This window comes from Dermacentor variabilis, chromosome 10 (assembly GCF_050947875.1).
Source record: "Dermacentor variabilis isolate Ectoservices chromosome 10, ASM5094787v1, whole genome shotgun sequence".
In the NCBI taxonomy this organism is placed as follows: Eukaryota; Metazoa; Arthropoda; class Arachnida; order Ixodida; family Ixodidae; genus Dermacentor; species Dermacentor variabilis.
In genome coordinates, this window is record NC_134577.1 from 123,498,785 (window position 1) to 123,505,078 (window position 6,294).

Consider the following 6,294-nt stretch of genomic DNA (forward strand, 5'->3'; position numbering starts at 1 on the left):
GCGTTAAATGCATAAGCTAAAAAGCAGCAGTGCTACTAGCTCGTCATTGACAGGCATGATGTTGTACGTACACCGACGTCCCAGAAAACGTTACCGCAAGGAAAAGCACAAAGACACTAAAGACACCCATACAAAGCAATGTGTCTTACGTCGATGCTAAGCATTTTGCTTTACGGTAATAGACTCTCATGGGGAGGCTTTTCATGTGAGCGCACGCTAACGCAACCCAGAATGTGAATCAATCTGCTTTAGATTCTTGAACCGACAAAACCCAGAAGATGTTCTTCTGACAACGAACAAAACTGTGGCTATCCTTTTTTCCCGTTCTTAGGATGCCAGACAATTGATTGCAGGCTTTTGCGCAGGAACGACTCGCCCAGCAAAGGGACGGGAAATCGCCACCATCAAAAAGGCTACTGGCTGGATAAAACCTGTCGCAAAAGCAATTTTCGAGCCGCATGCCTGTTTTTCAGGTCCCGAAATTATTTATATTACGTCCATCACACACGTGCCAAAAGCAACTCTCCCAAAGAATGCTTCCACGTTGCTGTGAAGCTTTTCTGGGCAAAGAAGTGAGTTTTCTACAAAAAAAATGCAAGCAAGGTATAAATGAGAGTGAGACCACAGCGCCAAGCATGCGCTGAGTTCTACAAACAAGCCACGTTGTCCAAGAACAGCGCTACAAAAATTTAACAGAGGCCAAACGTGCACCACAAGTTATCTCTCGGGAGGCAAAGTTTGCCTAGTGCAAATCGCGCCCCCTCGTGCCAGAAAGCAGAGCCGTGCGCTTCGCTCCCTTTCTGTTTTTCCCTGCGTGGCAGCCTTTCATTCAAGAGCGGGAGAGGCTGATAGGCGTGTGTGGGTGAAGCACATGAAAAGGATTTCGCTTCGCCGCCGACGAAAGCTTTTCCAAGTAGTCGAAGATGTAGGCACACACGGGTGGCGGCGAGGAGCGAAAGCACGTTGTTGCGGGGCCAGGTAAAGATATTTTTTAGGTGTTACCACAAGGAATGAAAAGTTTATGAAGAAAGGTTGAAAAGCGGCAGCGCCAAGGAGACCTGTGAGCGATGTCGGTCTCAGCGGTGTAATACCCTGGTGGCGCAAACCGCCAGAGCGAGACGACGAAAACGGGCCCCGAAGATGGAAAGAGAAGTGCTAAGCTTGAGGACGGGCGCGTGTTTATGAAAGCCCGCGTTGCTTCGACCAGAGACTATATCGACCCGTGCGCATTCACACGGGTGTTTTTTTATTTCTTCCTCCCACCTGAAGCATTCGTGTTCACTTCCTTTCTTGAAATTTTACACAGACGTCTTTGCTACCAAAGCTTCGAAACCATGGCGCTATGAAAGAAACGATATAGGAGCTGCGAGCTAAGCTAAGGCGAAATATGCAAGTTTAAAGAATAGTTGGATGGAACGTCTTTATTTTGCTCACATCTGCAGTAAAAGTGAGCGACATAGTCACGTGTAGTTTGCGCCACGCAGGTAGTCAGGTGAAGGAAAGCAAATTTCGGTAGTGAAAGCTCTTTAGTAAGGTGTAATTTTTTTCCTTCAAAAGTCAGCTAGTCAGCGGCTTCACGTCGAGTCTTTCTAGCCTCCGTCAACGTTAGTTGTGCTGTTTTATTCCTATTCTGAGTTCAATATCCCAGCATCACACCCTTTGGAAATTGAAATTGCAATTTATTTCGCAACAAAGAAATGTTGCGAGGAGGACTGGTAAAGAGCTGTAAAAACAGCTTGAGGATTCCTCACCTCCCGACATTCGGAGCAACACAGTGGCGTGCGGCGAAGGCGATACACATTTATACAGAAGTTGGCTCATCTTCCATCAAACAGCTAGACAGCCAAAGTAAGAGAAAAAAAAAGAGTACATTATTATACAAACATGGCACGCAATCGATTGATGAAATTGTGGATATGTCGTTATTTGTTTCCATAAGAACGTGATTTAAAACCGTCAACAATGAATATTTCAACAGTTGTTTACCGTAGTTCATTCTGCATTTGGCAATTTGGTAATAGAAGGCTGACTCACGCAGGCTTTCAATTACTTGACATAAGGAAAAAAGTAAGTGCCTTAACAGTTATCTCTCACGTAGACCGGCATATGTACCCGACTGACACGTGGTGATACCGTTCCTGAGCTTGCGCAGATGAGTTTTGTGTCTTCCTTCTTTTTTCGCCTCAGTGCTCCCTCCAGTTGATAGTCGGCGTTCGTGTTGCCCACTTCTCTACTCTTGTGTCCTGTCTGCACGCGTCACCTCTTTTTTTTCATAATGAATCCTTACCAACTAGCTCAGCTTTCTGCTGTTCTACGCTGTGATTAAGTCTGGTGCTATCCCCTTAATGCCATAGTGTTCAAGTTTCTGAATGAGAATTCTTTGATTTATAAAAGTAAATGCTTCTCAAAAGTCTAAGAAGAATCCAACCACCATATTTTTGTGTTCAATATTCACCAGAATAAATTATTTTTGAGTCAAAAGTGCCAACTCTGTCGACTTGTTCTTTCGAAACCCATATTGGGCTGGGAATATAAGGTCTGGCGGTCAGTAAACGAGAATAGATGCTTTAAAATTATTTTCTCCAGACCATTGCAAATAACTGGCAGAACCGACATAGGACGATAATTTGACATATCGTTCTTATCACGTTTTTAAATATCATTGTGACCTTTGCTATTCGAATTGTACGTGGGAAAATTTCAGTCGACAAGCATATATGAAAATGTAGGTAAAGCAAGGAGCTGTTACATCAAATACATATTTTATATGCTCTGCTTGAGTGTCCAGGACATCAGTTGCTTTGCTGCTATTAATCGCCAGAAATGTAGTTACAACGTCACTTTCCGAGACTTGTTCTAAAAATATTGTATGTTCATTTGGGTTATTCATAAGAGTTCAATAAGGAGTGTTTTTGCTAATGTCACCAAATGACAGGGAAATCTATTAAAGCCATTGGCTAGTTCAGCACCGTGTAATTCTATTCCATGTTTTGTTATTTCACTTAGTGTTTCTGTTGCAGTTATAAGTGCGACGTTGAGTGCTTTCCGGACATTCCGTGTGCGCCCGTGTGTCGAGTTCAACAGGTGAATGTAACATTATCTTTTTTCAGCACGAAGGTGTTTAGGGAAAAATTTCTGTATGTCTTGAATGCTTTCAGAGCTTCCGGAGATTTAATACGTTTGAATGTTGTATATATTCCATCTCGTTTCTTGATAAGGTTTAGCGATTTTTTAGTTACCCCGGGTTTCCGACTTTTTTTACCTCTTCTACGCGTCAACACAGGAAAACAACATGGTATATTTTAAAAAAACTTGCGTAAAATTGGGTCATACGCTTCATTCCGGTCACTTGCGGCGAACACATCGTTCCAGCTGACTGCCGTTAAGCGGTCTCTAAATATGCAGAACGTTGCAGTATTATTATGCCGGTAAGAGAACACGGAACGTGGTCGCTTTACTGTATTAAAAGTCCGATTTAGTGACATAACTATAGGCAAGTTGTCGCTACCACCATAAAGAAGTACAAGCTATAACTAGGGACGCATCAAAGTTGGTTAAAACAGGTCTAAAACTGTCGTTGATTGTATAGTGATTCGTGGAGATGTTATAATATTTTTACAGTAATCACTCTTTAACAGTGATACGAGTTCTAATTTTGCATTGTTATCAACGATCATAATTATGTTCAAGTCACCAAAAATATTTATTTGATATTTTCTGGATTCCCCAATTCTAAACATGAGTCAAGAAAAAAATACAAGTCGACGTTGGTCGAAGGAAGATGGCTTAATAAAACTTTCTCCGGGCTTCTCATGATATGGCTTCTCATGATATGACTAATAAAAATCGGGCCCCTCGGTTAACTCCCTTTCTTCTCGTTTCTCCGGGAGAGTCATTCTGCTATCTCTCAAAGGGGGTCGTGTGCTCCGGAAAAGGGAGTGAAATACGGGACAGTTACACACTCCCTCAAAGACAGTTCCCGGACATCATTTTTTAGTGTACATAACAATAAAGCGAAATGATGCAATTATGTGTAGATATAAAGTGTGCTTGTGGCTAGTTTCTTTTTCGGCATATCTTTATTTGGTCACTTCATTTGTTGCTGCAATGGGCGGCGCATTCGCACTTGTCGCTTTAGCTGCCATTCTCTTTCGCTACTGCTGCCACTTTCTATGCACGTGCCCCTTTTTCTTATGCCCTGCGGTTTAAAACTTGCTGCGCCGGCAGAAAATGCCCACGCTGAAACTAACATTATTTTCACTACGTCATGATCTGGAATCATAATTTTTGCACGACGTAATTAACATGCTCAATCATACTTCAAACACAGCTGCGTATCTTTCACCAAACCTTCTTGCACGCGCAACTTCCACGAGCTTAATCTTGACCCTTCGTATACCCGTACAAATACTTTCAAGTACAGCTTCTTTGTTCGCACTATAGATCTATGGAATTTCTGACCTCGCTGCCTCCGTTCACTCCCGATAAGCAAATTCGAAACTGATGTCTATGAAAACCAGTATGCGTAACTAGATAAATAATGTTTAGTTTATAATTTATTCAATGGGCACTGGTTTGTGGGACCTTGGTCACTGAAGCTAAAACAAGGTTACACCAAGTCGGTTTTATGCACGGAACTTTTTTAAAAAATCGACCTCGGTGGTTGTATGGTTTGTAGCTAGCTGTGTCACATTGCTCGATTTGGTTCTATATAACCGCTGTAAATAGTCATATCTTTTTTTTCTGTTCCAAAAGTAAGCGTTCTTCCACATTGCACCCCTCCAAATTTGCTTTTTGGTGGTGCAAAATGGAGTTATCTTTCCTCCGCAACCTACTCCAAACTTGAATTTTGCTGATCCAGAAATTGCTACAACTTCTAGTTCAGCTGTTGCACTCCTGTCAATTGGTAAATATAGACTACGTTGTTTTGTATTGTTGGTGTTCTATGGGGCTTTAGGTGCCAGAACCATGATATAATTATTAGGCACGCCATAGCGGGGGTCTCCAGAATAATTTGGACCACCTGGTGTTTTTTAACGTACACCTAAGTCTAAGAACACGGGTGTTTTCACAATTCGCCCCCATCGAAATGTAGCTGCCGTGGACGGGAACCTCATGTTTTGCAGCCCAGCATCATAGCCCCTAAGCAACCCTGGCATGTAAAGGCACTAGACTGAACTCGGCAAGTTTCAATAACTCTTAGAGCCACTGTGCCCCAAATATAAAAAAGCACTTTAAGATCACTGACATAGTACTGAAGTACCAGTGCTGAAGCCTTGGCATAAGGTTTAGCATGTCGAACTTTGAGTTCGTATAAAACAGAGGATGGCTAGACCGGCTGGTGCATGTCTATCTAGCAGGAACTAGGCGCAAGATTGAGATGGGAGAAGTGAGCATCTGTCTAGTTTTGTCTCTTTTCACATCTTATTTTCATGCTTGGTTTTTAGGTATAGATCTCCGACTTTAATTTTTTCTCCTAGTAATCAACACATTGTGGCATATTACCCAGAAAATAAAATGAAAATAGAGTTGTGAAAGAATACTTTAACAATTTGAACTGAGTCACTGTTTCTCTCTAGTGTCCATTTAAGAAACTAGCATGGCACCAACTTTTGACATTGTTGTCAATGTGAATCAGGGCGCACACAACATGGCAAACCGAGTCTTCTATGCGGTGTCCCTGGAATTCAAAGACGTTGCCTTGGAAACTAGCGAGGAGGAGCAACCCTTCCCTGACCTGGAGGCGGGCCTGGTGGTGCGCCATGAAAATGTTGCCACCGTGGCACGCTTGGCGTACGTGGTGGAAGGGGTGAGCCGCAGCCGCAACGCGCTTATCAATGGCGATACCTCCAAGTACTACTGGCACTCTGGCTACACCTGCCACCAGCTGGGCAATGGCGCTATTGTGGTGCAACTGGCACAGCCGTACAGCGTTGACTCCATGCGGTGAGCACTTTCGTGGTCTTGTGAGGTGACTTCAACAGCCTAACACCCAGAAAAACACCCAGCACCCCAAAAAATTCTAGTCGCGCTTTGTAGTCTGTTCTGCCAACATCAGCGAGCCCACAGGTCTTTGAGACCCTTGAGAATTAAAGGTATCTTTTCAAGGCCCTTGGAATCCCGGAATTTTCTTGAAACCCTTCAATTTCTTGGGTAATACCCTCTGCGGTTTGTTATGTAACCCACTTTGCATCAGCATGGGCCCGGCTAACATCCCCTTTTAGAAACAGTGGCACAGTTGAACCCACCTGTAAAGATACCAGGTTTTAACAATAAAATTAAACTTTGATGTAA